Genomic DNA, 14,527 nt, shown 5'->3' on the forward strand with positions numbered 1-14,527 from the left:
TAAAACAATTAAGTTCAGAATAAATGCTTTAATGGGTAGGTTTACTTTAGGTTATTTAATGCTTGAAAAGATTATCTTTATTTTTTTAGAAAGGACTCAAGTGTCACAATGCCATCACTCATAGTGGGACAATATTTGTTTTGAAGTCTTTACTTTTGTATGCTGTATACAGAACTGACAAGTTTCATAGGTGCATTTTCAATATTACAGGGGAAAAAGCCTAACAAACAAGGAAACAAAATAAGGTTGAATGTGCAAAGTAAGTTTATTCTGACATGTAATATTGAAGTTCTTCTTACGCTGAATGAGCATGGCAATTTGATCCTTTACTGAGGAAATTATAATTTTTAGATTTTGCAGCAAATATCTCACATATTGTACAAAACCCATAATATTGTTTTCTGAGCATTTGTTGTGTCTCCTTGAAATTGCACTTTTGAAATGAGTTATAGTCTTGTTTTGATGGAAGTAGAACATTTGGTTTCCTTGTTCTTGAGGCGTTCTTTGAATACTCTGCCAGTTTTGCATAGTTACAATGAAATATTGTTCATATATTTAATGGTTGTTTCTGACATTTCAGAAAACACTCTTGAATATTCTCATTGTGAAAGGTTTTGCATGCCTATTTGAGCATTTGCACCAACACCAAATTAAAATATCTATGAGTTTTTACAGATTGTCTTATTCCTTCTTCTACATGAGGAATCATTGCCTTCTAGAACTCCGCTTCCCAGAGACATCTGGGTAGATAATTTACATATACAATTTCAAACTGATTAATATTTAGACAGAAAATATGGTTTATAACCTCTTTTTTGTAAGAGGAAACAGTTTGTTTTATACTTCTTGATATAATACAATTCCTACTGTCAGTTAAAATTACCTTGGTCTGTCGCACATAGAGAGGCCAAGGCTGACTTTTGTGTGTGTGATGCGGTGAGTGTGACTTTAGCTTTGCACTTCAGTCTCCTTGGGCTTAAGTGATCTACATGACTGAGGCAAATGTTTGCAGATGTAAAATTTCAACAACGGTCATTTCTATCACACAAAACATAAGCATAAGTAAATCACAGCTAAAAACTTGACCCTAAGTATGCATTTTAAATAACTTCTGGGAGACAAAGGCTTTTATTTCTCTGGTATTCATAACATGGCCTTTCCTATATCTTATTTTAAGACACACTTTAGTGGCATAAGCAATGTGTGGTGGATGGAAGGTGATGGAAGATCTGTGTTCTTTTTTCCATGCAGAGTTAAGAATAATGCCATGACTTTCACCTGCTCTTATATCTACTGGGAGTTTTCAGTTCTATGTCCATATCTTTCGAGGTCCCTTCCAATCCCAAACATACTGTGATACTGTGATATTGAATTGATAAAAATAATGATAATTTTGTGCTCTTTTCCCCTTTAACTTCTGCTTGCCTCTATCTCTTTCCTTTTCCCTGTATCCTCCATTTGCTAGAGACAGAAGAACCGTTCCTGTAATGAGAGGCAACAGAATAATCTTCCAACTGACATTCATGCATTTGCTGACTTGTCTTCCTCTTTCATTTTAGTTGCTTACATAGGTTTTGATTTTGTTTCTTTCCAACTTCATGAAACATTTATCATGTAAAGGCAGCAACGGATAAGAACACTGAGGAAAAAATGGAGTATGTTACAGCTTTTTGTAAATTAGGTGTTTTAATCATTTAAGTCTGCAAACTGTAGGAATATGAATTTTAACTTTCCCTTTGAGAAAAGAATCAGAAATTGTTTAGGAGTTATCTTTTATTGATTATTCCCTGCCTTTATCTGTTTTCTATGTGACTGTTGCTGCATCTGGATTTAACTCTAATATTTATTAGAAATATAAATAAGCAAGTTATTTTCAACCTAAATAGATCAGCACTTGAAAACTGGCAGCAACTGGCTTAAAGCACACCATCAGCACTGCTGGCTTGGGATACCTGCCTGGGTATTTATGACTGAATTTACCCTCTGAGAGAAACAAAATGATATTTCATATCTTGTGCTTGCATAAATACATTTTTCAAAAAAGCATTCTTTCACGCCTAGCAGGGATCCTGGACCCAGAGTCATCTGTGTAGAGGGGTAATTTTGAAAGGTATTTTAGTAAGTTGAACAAAATTCAGGGATGATTGGAAGGGTAAATTGGTGGAGTTTGATCAGAAAATATATGTATCAATGCATGTAAATAAAAGTCATCTCCCCCATGCTGATGTGCAACAGTACAATTGCACAATTTACGTGATGAAGACAGAATTGAGGTTACTACTGAGAGGTGCTTTTGAGGTGCTGTAATAATGGTATAGAAATAGAAAAATGCTGAAAAAGTTTTAATAACAATGAAACTTCTTATTGTGTTCTGTAAGGGGAAAAAATACCATTAAAAGGGGAGTAATTATTTTTAAAAAATTATTTATCATCGTGAAGACACTGAAAGAGAAGTCTTATTAGACAGAGGATTTTGTGTTTTGTAGATACATTTGGATTTGTTTAGATAGCCATCTACTTATCTGCCATAAAAACACAAACAAACACAACTAAATTTTGTGAATGCATTTATTGCTAATCAACATTTTAACATATTCTTAACTTTCAAACATAGGAGTTGCACGCAAGACTGGATCTTTGGACTACTTAGCCGTTTGTGGTAAAGGTCTGACATACAACAAAGGCATTACTCGTGAAAGTAGCTTCAGTTTTCTGTCTCCTCTGAGACTTAATTTCCTTTGGTTTCATTGTTGTTTTGCTTTGTTTTACAGATCCTTGCTTTATCTACTTTACCTTTGCTATGAAAAATTTTAATTCTGTTACTATACATGAATTTGTCCCAAACCGGAAATGAATCCAAGCTTATGACTGTAATAATACTCATTTTCATGCAGTCTAGGATTATTGCATTGTTTTCTTGTGTGGTAAATGTCTGGTAGCCTATCCTGGCCAGTCAGGAGTTGTTTCTAGTTTTGCCACACCTCTGTTTATTACAGGAATCCACACTAGCTATTGTGTGCTCCTGTGCTTCAAAGGAGAAGCTATTCTGCTTTATGACTGTATCTTCTTATGGCCTTACTTAACAGTCTTCTCATCTAACACCTTCACTGTGATAAACTCTAAAGGAGAATCTGACATCTTTGTGTTCTTGCAAACAGAGGGAATGGATGGTGAATGCTATAAAAATCGCTTTCATTTTTTTTATTCTTTACTGGGATTTTTGGAAGTGCAAGTGTAAATAATTGTAATTGTTGATTTTGGGGATGACTTAGCAGCTTAAACTAGTTGAGAACATTATGTCCAAAGTCCTCACTTAAATTATAGGCTTGTATTTAATGTTTGAGCGTTTCAACAATTTGGTACTGACAATTGTGGCAGTCATTCAGGATACATTCTAGAAGTTCCAACTAAGCAAATGGGAGAAGCAGTGAGCCCCTGGTAGGTCCAGCATGACAAGATCAATGAAATCCACGTTGACTCTGTTTTTTGCTTTCTGTGGTAATGGAACTCCCTCATTTTAGCTTCGTGCTAATTTTATCTGGAAATATTATAAATATTCTGTGCTGAAATTTAAAAATCCACTTTAGTCCGGAAGAGGTTTACAGTCTCTTTTTATTGGAAATATTTCTGTTAGCTCATGCTAATACTGAGTCAGCTGATGAGTACTCACAAATGATGAAACCACCGATTCTACACAGAAAGGAAATTACTAATATTAGGATTAAGAGAACCTGATGCAAGCAAATACATATAAGAAAGCCTGTTCTTTTGTTAAGTTTAACAAAGCAGTCTCTTTGTGAATAGAGTATGAAGATTTAGAGCTGAAGAGTTCAGTCTTACCTTACTTCAAGCACTTATAAATATGTAGCATGCTACAAAGATGAAACTGTAGAGAGAAGGTGCTAAAATGTATTTTATACTCTTTTGTCCTCATGTTATTGCACCTTGCTCACCAGATTATTTATTGTGTTAGTTCTTAATAAATAATTGATGGAGAACCGATAATACAAAATTTACTGAATATGTAGAGTGTTTTATTATAACATTAATATGCTACAGGTGTGTTTTATTGATCAATTAACATATGCCTCAAGGTGTGGTGTCATCTGTGGGGTTGCTGGTTGTGTGCTGTGTGAGGTTTGGATCAGTAGCCTGGTAAAACACATCCTGGAGGGTCTTAATGGTGTCGGATAGTGAGGAAAGATGCCCTATATAGAAATTGCACTGAGGTTTAGATATGCAAGCCTACTTTAAATGAGGAAGCATGAGTTGTGCAAGTAGGCTAACAATAGCAATGTGGATCTTTTATGTAAGTTAATTTACTCTGCTATTTGGGAGAAACTATCTTAGGGCTAAGGTGGTTTCCATTGATTTCCCAGCTTTCCTGGAAAAGTTGTAAAAGTGAGTTAATCTCCCTCATACTTTATTTACAACACCATGTACAACAGAAGCCTACTTGTTATCTCTGAGTGCTACTCTTAATCAAGTAATGGTGTGAATATGGCCTAGAAAAATTAAATTGTATTTAAGCTTCTTTTAAAATTTTTCATCTATTAATAGTTTTCATTACATAAAATAGGTAAGACTTTGAGAGCGGGTTGTTTTTATTGGGGGGGCTTGAAGGTTTGGCGTCTTTGTATTTATGTGATACTTGTTCCTTATTCTATACCTTTTGGAAAGGCTGACTCACACAATATCCCTTGACTATCATTAGCCTCTTCTTTCCTTCTCTCTTGTCTTATTTTCATTCTATGTACAACAGAATATGAGTAGCTTTAGGCTCACTTTTTGAGTAAAGTGCTTGTGAGAGAAAATGGAAAACTGCAGCGTTCAATGCCTGTGTATTCCTAGGTGAAACTGTCTTAGCGGCATGCGAAGGGCAGAGAGCTCCAGGAGCAGAAGGATGCCTGCAACAGATCAGACCAAGAGCCCGCCTGACCCTGGAGAAATCAACAAAGACAACAGGCATTAGCAAATGCTTGAAGAAAAAGTGTAAAAGCAGAGGAAGCATATTGATATTTCTGTAGGTATGGCTTTTCCTATTTTTGGCTGCACTATAAGAACTTCTTAACCAGAATATTATATTCAGACCATTTTGCTTAATATCTCTTGAGGGATTTGTCTTCCATTTGTCTAAGAGGTTTCTAATCTTTTTACCAGTTAACATCCAACCTGTCCTTTTGGAATGTATTCCATAATTTGAGTTCTGAATTGTGTGGGAGAAGTTTGATTTACCTCTGTGCTCTTTATTTTAAAACTGCTGCCACATGCTTTCATTGTACACCCTATGGGTCTTGTGCTACAAGGTCTGGTGAATTATCAATCTATATTCAGTCATCCTATGCTCTCTCAGCTGTGTTCTTATCCATGTTGAAGATGCCTCAGTTGTTTTCTTCTTTAAGCAAATTTTGTCACCTTATTCTTTATTATTTTCAAGTAGTTAATGAATATATTAAATACCAGGGGCCCCAGCATGAGCTCCTATGGAATGTTGCTGAGTTTCTCCCTCAGTTTTTAATCCCCGTTTATTCCTAGCTTGTTTGTCCTGTCTTCTACTGGTTTATTAGCATACAAGGGAAACTTCCCTTTACCTCACACTAAACCTGTCTTTATTGTCTAGAGCAAAGTAGTATTTTTTTGGAATCCAGATGTTATCATGTGCATGAACTTTATTTAAGGTGTATCTGACTTCTTCGGAGAATGCTCTTAGGTTTTGAAATTGTTATTTCTGTCTGGCTTTTTGCCTGTCATGTTCAGCCACAGTGGTATTTTTTTTCCACATATTCAAGCACTTTAGCCAGAATGGAGTCATATTTACTCATTAGTATTTCACAGATTCTGACTAGAAACCTTTCAAACAATGGATATCATCTTTGTCATGTTCCTGTGATATTACGTTGCCATATTTATCATATTTAACAGATGATAATGTGCTGGACAGAGTCACCAGGTGCTGTGACAGTCTGCACTGTTCCAGCCTCATGCTGGAAAAAAAGAATGGAAACATCATGAAGCATGGGTTTTATAATCTTTTTCTCTGGAGGTAGTCCCCAAAATTTCCTGTCTGTACTATAACAGAATAGGTAGCACCATTGGAGGAACAAAAAATAATGATAATAAAAGGATTGTTTTCAGGTAAATTACTTCACTCAACTCCCATTCAAGCAAGCCGATCATCAAAGTAGAAGCACTGTGTTTGCACTTCAGCCTACCTGCTCAAAGCTATTTCTTTCTGTGCTGCAAAGGAAATGAACTGCTTAGAAATGTTATTTTTACTTCAGCAGGTGATTACCTGATTAAGTTCTATACCTGATTAAATGCTGTAAAAAGTATTTAAGATCATTAGTGATAACAAGACTAGCAAAAAGTGGTAGCATGTAGAATAAAAAGAACCTCATTCCCACCCCAGTGACTTTTCTGTGAGGATGCAGGTTGAAAATGATGATTGTGAAACAAGAAAATGGACCAGTATCAAAAGCAGTATAACTTGCAGAATTTCAAACCAATAGCATAAGCCAACAAGCAATATAATGAATGGAAATTAATAGAAGTTGATTTGCCTTTTGTGTGAGACATCAGGAACATAAATGTTATTGCTATGATTCAAGTGCTTACTTGACGTATAGAACTGGACTCTCTACCTAGGGGTTTTTCTGGTTTGTTTATTCTTACTTTGCCCTGGGCTTGCTGAAATCAATGGAATTATTTAGCACAAAGAGGTTCTGAATAGAAACCAGGGGACCTGGTCCTGGAGTTTGGATGGGAATACTACCTAGCAGTTCCAGTGTGTCTAAGACTGAGTCCTTCTTAAAATTAAGGTAGTTGGAGAGAAAACAAGTGCCTCAATATTCAATTGTATGTAGTTGGTTGTAGGCTGCGAGCTTGTGCTCACCTGCTGAGCACTGAGATCTTGCTACCACGTGGGTGGCAGCCACCACATGTCTCCCGTCAGCTTCTACCAGTCTCTTCTGACTCCGGGCATGAAGGCAGCTGATTTTATTTATTCATTTATGCATTTATTTAGCTTTGTCTATTGTTTTCTCTTTTCTGGAAGGTAGTTTTCTTTGCACTACTTCTGGTAATGATTGAAGTTGTTTATATGTGATCCCTGATGTGGGGGAGCTGACCTCTCAAAATCATGTGTAATTTGCTCTCACTATCAAAGATTTTGTTGTGATTTTGTGGCTGAAATTAGCAGACTATCTAGAATGCAAAAGTCTCTTATGAGTCATCAGTTCTTCAAGAGCAAAACTCAAAAAAAAAAAAAATGCTTAGGTGATTATTTGAGACTTAGGATATTTTAATGGGTGGTGAAGATGTCTATGTGCCAAACCGATGTGCTGTATAAGGAAGTACTTCTAGCAGAAAAAGGACTTGCTGCTGAACATTCATACAAATCATGTTGTGACTGAGTAACTTTTAAATGGAAAGTGTTGTTGATAATTTATTGGGCTGGCAAGAATCTTTTCTAGCCCAAGACTGTCTGAAAGATGAAAGGGCATGATGGGAAGGTGGCTTAGCAAGGGAATGTGAAATCTAGACAAGATATACCAGCACTGCTCTTGACTACAGATGAGCCAAAGTTGTTTATAGCAGGTACCTCTGAGCAAAAAGTTTTTTCAGGAAGGCTGGTATTTTGCCTGTCAGATCTGCTTCAGGTCTAGTGATTATCAGCATCTTAGCTGCTTCAATTCCCTGATGAACTGCCTTGAAAACATGAGTTTTATAAATCACCTCACAACACTGTACTACAAAGCTGTGATGATCAGCAATGCAGTGACCACATTTATGGGAAGAAAAGACATCGTTTCTGGGAATAATATGAGAACGTATCAACTCCACACATCTTGATTGCAGACTCTGCAGGTAGCCAGGGTTTCTGTGGCTTACTCCTTGACCTTCACCTTCGCTTTCAGAGCGTGCGAACTTCTCAGACACATCCATAGTGTGAACTGCATCTTAATAGCTAGACTGCCTGATGGAGAGATTTCCTTCCATTCTTAACTGGGCAATACCTGGAGCCCTGTCATCCAGGATTGTAAACGTTTGTTGCTTTCTCTTTGCAGTTGCATAGTATCTCTGAGGAAAATATAACCATTTATAACAATGAAAAGTGACTTTACAGTGTGTAATTACATTATATATATTCTATAAATATTTTGCCACTTTCGACAAATGTTACATTGTGCTACGTATTGTGATACATTTGCCAGTATGGAAAATTCTATTCTAGAGATGAAAATGCTGCTGGGCTTCCTGTCTACATTTAAAGGAAGAATTTCAGTTTTACATTCTTGTGCAGTGTATTACTGAACATATGGCATACATATCATCATGTATGCCAGATTTCATTATACTGTTGTAAAAAGGAGTATCAACGTGCATTACAGTATCTGTCAGTTTAGTAAAACCAAAGATTGACAAAAGGTGATGAAATGAAAAAAACTATATAAATTAATCTTTGTCCTTAATTTTTATTTTTTTTTTTTTTACATCTAATAATACTTGTGATCATTTTTAGTGATGTTGTTGCTACTGGATCAATTTTACTTTGAAAGCAATGATCAAATTGTGTAGATCAGTATAAAAAGATTTGTCAAATCTAGACTATTGACAGGAAACTCTATATTTAGCTTACAAAATGATTGGTTACTTCTATCATCTTACAAGTGGTGTGTCACGTTTACTTGCTATGATTTTCTGTGTAAGAGGCCTTGGGAAACAAATGTAGGCCATCAATCTGCAATTACCGTAAGTCCTTTGGCATCAGCATTGGGCTTTAAATTATCTCCTCTTCAAAGGATACTGAATTGCATTTAATTTTCATAGACCAAGACTTTAAAATTCTTTGGGTAGGGGCGGAATATCTTTCTTATTTTTATCAGTTCCAGCTGTTCTAATGTCTGTCTTTACATCATTTCTTCAAGATTCAATGAAGTTTTATTAATGAAATCTTCTAATGAAAATTATTTCTGCAAAATTATTTTAGTAAGATTATATAATGCATCCATATTACTCCCTAAAAATATATTTCATGAAAATGTATATACACACACCATAGTGTATTTTTACAAATCATTTTGATACATTTGAGTCCACCTGTAAGTATCTGTCTTATATCAGGTTTATAGAACTGTAAAGGCTGGTGGGTTATTGCCGTCTTGAGTTACTCCACTGTTACTCCCATTTCCCCCCTTTATGGTTAGAAAGAGAAAAGGCCTAATTAGACTAAGCAGAATCATGTGCAAACAACCTAGGAGAAGTGACTATGAGGCTATGTTATCTCAATCTAGAACCAGGAACCTGCAAAAGGGAGGGAGACAGCAAAAGGAGAGGGTTAATGCAAAGGTTGTTTGAGGGTGTGAGAGCATCAGCCTGGTAGAGCTACTGGGCAGATGTGAGTTATGCTCTCTGTTCATACTAAAACTCACGAGATGCAGCAAATGTCAGGAAAATGGTTTAGTCAACAAGTGTCAAGAAACCTTAATTATGTATATGGACAGCTGTATATTAATTTTTTTCCAACAGCTTTATTCTGTTTGAAATTGATTGATTACATCAGAGCTAAATATCATCTCAGCATTAAAGTATAAATAAGAATGAAGTTATTTAAAGCCAAAAAGAAAGTCAAGGTAAAGATAACTGTAAAGCAAAAATCCATAAAGCATTAGAAATGAGTGGTAAAGGCAGTCATGACACAATAAAGTGACTTTAGTTATGCCGGGCTGAAGTATGAGGCTGGTGCATAATTTTCTAGAAGGTATGTTAGTCACTGTGGTTCTGCACGTCGGCTTTTCCTCCTGAAAGCTGAGAATAAGACTGAGTAACCAGGCTTCCAACACTGCAGTACTGCAGTGAACATACTACACAAAGATTTATTTTCAAAATAAACTGTAATGTCTCACCTCTTTCTGTATTTTTTTTAACTGTTACCAGAATCTGTAACTTTCTTAATAATTCAGGTCAAGTTACAGTTCTTTGGATAGTTTATGTGTATACAATGAGTGGTTAATCAGATCGTTTGGCTTAATGCTTCTAGCCTGTTTTATGGCTCAAAGGTATGGTTCCTCAAGTTAACTAGACATAAGGTTAATGGACCCTGGCAATCTGCAAATTACATCTCTCGATCTACTTTTAACTAAAATACATTATTTCTACTTTCTTTTTGAAAAGGACTGTTAAAAGACAAGTAACATACTAAAAGGAAAGTAGTGTATTTCAAATGTTCATTGTGTTTCTGCATGGTTTTCTATTTAGATAAGCTACAGGCAATTAATTTGTACCAAAAAAAGAGAGTCAGTCATCATTAGATGTCTCTGATTCCTCCCATGTTCCCATGGACCTTTTTATCACAATGAAACCCAAAGACAAAAGTAAACAAGGTCCTGAATGAATCCTAAGTAATAGGAATTTCAGAACTTAATGTTTCTTCTTTTTTTTTTTCAGCCTGAAATACAGGGGTGTGTTTTTGTTGTTGTGTTTGTTGTTGGGGAGGGGGAGGTAGGTGGGTTTTTTTAATTATTTTTGGTTCTTTTTTGGGTTTGTTCCTTTGTTTTGTTTCAGTAATAATCAGGCATATTCATGTTTAGTTGTGGTATACCACTGGAATTGCTTCATGGACTATCTCAAACGTGAAATGAGCAGACCCACCACACAACAAATTCCCTCACCTGGGATATTGTTATTCATTTTTTAATAGCCAGTGATTCCAGCTTGACCAATAAAAGCGTATTTGCAGCTAATCTGAGGAGCACTGGCAGCTCTGAGGGGAGTCTCTGAGGCCAACTTCTCTTTCCTCAGTGGCACCTGGAGATGTGATAACCAGCAGAATGCTTTCCGGCCAGGAACTCTTACCTTGTGCCTCTGCAGATCGCTGCTTGGAAATTTTGTCTATATGATCAAAACAGAATAATTTAGTATTCTTTGCCATTTGTGAGGGACATGATATAGGACAAAAACAGTCATTGGCAGTACATTGTGATGCAGCCATGGTAAATGATTTATGATATGAGGAAGCTGCTGTAAAGATATTTGTAGCTTGATCAAAAATGGTTGTGGTTTTTGGAAGTGACCATTGCATCTCACATGTGCACTGCACCAAACCAGAGGGCACTATGAAGAGCAGTGCCATGACATCAAACACAGCACTTCCCATTCCACCAGACCTTTGTCACGTATTATCAGAGTACATCTCCTGAAGCCTCATTTTTCTGTTTAAAATGTTGTGTACCTTTATTGGCACCTTCTGTGATCAGAGAAAACAGGATTACATGTAATCCTAACTCTGTTATACAGACGAGATTACACATCTCCCGGAGCTTTACTTTCTTGCACTACCACGAATTATAAAAGAGCCCAGGGACTAATCAGTCATCAAACTCATGTGAAAACTAGGGAGAGAAGAAAAAGAATATAACAAAAAGATTTGTGCTGCTGTCTTAGTGATAAGCATTAGTAGAATTACAGCTAAATTCTTCCACTAATAAAACAGAAGGTAGAATATCTGTCTCCGTGAATTTTTCCTTCCAACAGTAACTGCAATATTCTCATTAAAGGAACAACCCAGAACATTTTCAGAGGAAAATTTAAACTGCCCTTCTTTTCCTGAGGAAATTTGTTTCTTGGTTGCTTGCTCCGGGTGCTTAATTTGGAGTTCTAGAAATATATCTATTGACCTTCATATCAGATAATCAACTAAGTCTAATTATATGAATCATTCACAGAGTATTGTGTGATGTGTAGCAGCACAGTAAAAGAACACATATAAACATCAAACTAAAAAGAAATTTAGAGATTTAAAGATGGATGGGAAGAAATTTGGTGCTGAAGACTGCAGTAACAATGAGGCTGGTGAGATGTCTGTCCCTTTGAGATGCTGAGTGCTCTTACAATGTGTTTAATGGGAGCTGAATATACAGAATTGGCCACTGAATGATTTATTCACTGAGTTGTTTTCTAACGAGACAGAAGAAAAGATCACAGATGAGAAAAGTAAAATATTCAATAGTTTTGTGATTGCTCTCTAGAAGATAATCCTCACAGCTAATAAAACATGGTGATTGCTCCCAATATAGGTTAGGTATTCTTTTCTAGGCTCTTCTAGCCATTTAGTATGAAAAAGCAAAAATTAAACATTAAATAACATTTTTTAAAAAATATATATTAAAACTCAAATTCATTAGGTTTTCTTATAGAGCAGAGAGACTGTGAAACTTCTTTTAGTAGTCAGTTTCTTACCTCTATTCCACTGAACTCGGGTGTTGAGAAAAGAATCTCTTAAGAGAAAAAAAATCTCTTCAGAGAAAAATCTTAATTTTTATTTTTCTTCCCTGATAATGTCACAGTTTATGCTTTAGAGAGGTATACTCTTCTGGGACTATCCACAGAAGGGAATTTATAAGTATTTTGCTGGACCCCACTGCCAGCCATCATCACCCCTGCTCACGGTAGTCAGCAAAGACTGACAGTATCTCTCTTCTGTGTTGTTGTTTTGGTTTTTTTTCTTCCAAGAGGTATTAATTTTAAAGACCTTCCTAGTGGAAAACCTGGCATTCAAAAAAACAGATGGAAAAAATAGAGGATTTTGTGATAATCAGATAGTATACACAGTCCAATACAGTTTTTCCCTGTGCATTTATTGAAGGATGGGTATAGGTATTGAATTTTTTATCAGACATTACATTGCAGCTCTCATCCAAGTCTTTTTTCTAAGCCAAATGTAATACTAATAAAGCCATGTTGCATTATAGAAGCAAAACGGGCTGCTCCTGATTCTTGTAACAGGCAGTGGAGATTTTATCACAGACGTACTTAGCAAAATGATAAAAATGAAATCGGCTTTTTCTAAGAGGTTCTTTTTTCCCTAAATTCCGTGTGCAATTTGCAGCTGTTAATGTTGATGAAATACATATACAGATGAAGAACTGAGGAGGAGCAGCTGCACTATTGCCCCAGATCATTTATTGAGCATGTACTTCCAGATAAGTTTTCTGTGATAGGAGTGAAGGCAGCAGCACCTCAGGAACTCACGCAGAACTGTAGAAGGGTGCTTTCTCAGGCAGTCACGCATCAGCACCAGAAATTCAAATTTATTAACTGCATATGTTGAATAACAAGTTCTATGATACCATCATAAACATTGTTTTGTCTACCTTGTTGCTGGAAAAATTAAGCTCCAGAGAGCTGAAGTATGAAAAATACAGCAAATGTTGGGCCAAAATATCCAACTGGCATGTTTACATTTAATTCATCAGCCTGTTTTGTCATTCTGAATGCCTTTTCTATATGAAAAAGGTGAAGAACAAACTTATCAGTATTTTTGTGAGGATTTACAAGCTTTATCAGAATCCCCTCAATTTTCTGAAATGCCAACCTGGTATTTGCACTGTGCACAGCTAATCATCCATCTGCATTCTGTCATAGAGGCCACTTCCCAGCCAAGGTGTGGGATTGCTGGGGGAGAAGAAAAGGAGGAAAACATCTTTTATGTCAATCTTGTAGCTGTGAGTATGATAACTTGTTCAGTCTTGCACAGTTCCAGCAGGTCATGCTCACTAATCTTTGCTGAAAACTCAGACAAAGTAGAAACTAATCCACTAGGATGCATCACCTGTCTCATTCTCTTCTGGATCCTTCCATTCAGAAGAGCATTTAATAAATACTTCACTAGTAAAAGGTGATTATATTGTGTGTTAGATGCACTTGCAAACATGCTAGAGACACTAGTGTTATCCAAAATTTGCTGATACATGGGCTATAACTAGAGGTGAAATTTTTCTGTCTGCTGCCTTTGATATAAACAGTTTCTTCATAGCTAAAGATCTGACAGATTACCAAGTAACTGTAGAAAACGTGAAGGTGCATGCATAAGGGAACATCTGGGTTTCAACATCCATCATTTCTAGTGCTGCTGTTCCCCCAAATCTCTTTTTCTGCTCTCCATGAGGTATATTTAAATCAAGAACACGAGGCTGGGATGATGATGGTCTGGCTGACCATCAGCACAATCCAGTGTCTTGACATTTCAGATCTGTTATTCCTGAACAGCCTCTCTTTTCACAGCTTCTTGTGGCAACTGTCACCATCATAACTGCTTTACAGAACATGCACAGCAGGAATAATTTTTGCCCCTAGATAATATTCATATTTCCATGATCAGACAGTTGTGCATCAAAATGTTTTAATTAGTTGCCAAAAGAAGAAAATAAAGCATGTGTGACTGATGAGCCAGCTGAACAGGTAAAAGAATATAAATGAGAAGTTTTGAGGACATGTAATGTAAAGTTGTCTCAAGGCCAGCTTTTGTTAATGGCAGAATAACATCTAGTAAAGCCATCACCTTATCAAATTACTGTAAATTTTTGTGAAATTATTAACCACACAAGCAAATTTTCAACTTTTGTATGTCATTAGGGAAGCCTTGCAACTTCAGTGGAGTCTATTTGCAAAAAAAAATTAAGAAGCTTCATTGTTCTGGAAGACAAATCCCTTGGTACATCTTTTCATATGAATAAGACTAGATTATTTT

General features: G+C 36.1%; 1 long non-coding RNA gene across 5 annotated transcripts in view; it reads left to right on the plus strand.

Moving 5' to 3' along the window:
• Nucleotides 1-14,527, plus strand: part of LOC136106144 (uncharacterized) — a 474,182-nt gene that overhangs the window by 392,084 nt on the left and 67,571 nt on the right. For 4 of the 5 annotated variants that reach the window (XR_011740870.1, XR_011740872.1, XR_011740880.1 and 1 more), the window contains one exon: nucleotides 4,852-5,027. This is a non-coding gene — a long non-coding RNA (uncharacterized lncRNA). The remainder of the gene's footprint in view (nucleotides 1-4,851; nucleotides 5,028-14,527) is intronic. The other variant, XR_011740874.1, reaches the window with a different exon arrangement.

This window comes from Patagioenas fasciata, chromosome 11, assembly GCF_037038585.1.
Source record: "Patagioenas fasciata isolate bPatFas1 chromosome 11, bPatFas1.hap1, whole genome shotgun sequence".
NCBI lineage: Eukaryota > Metazoa > Chordata > Aves > Columbiformes > Columbidae > Patagioenas > Patagioenas fasciata.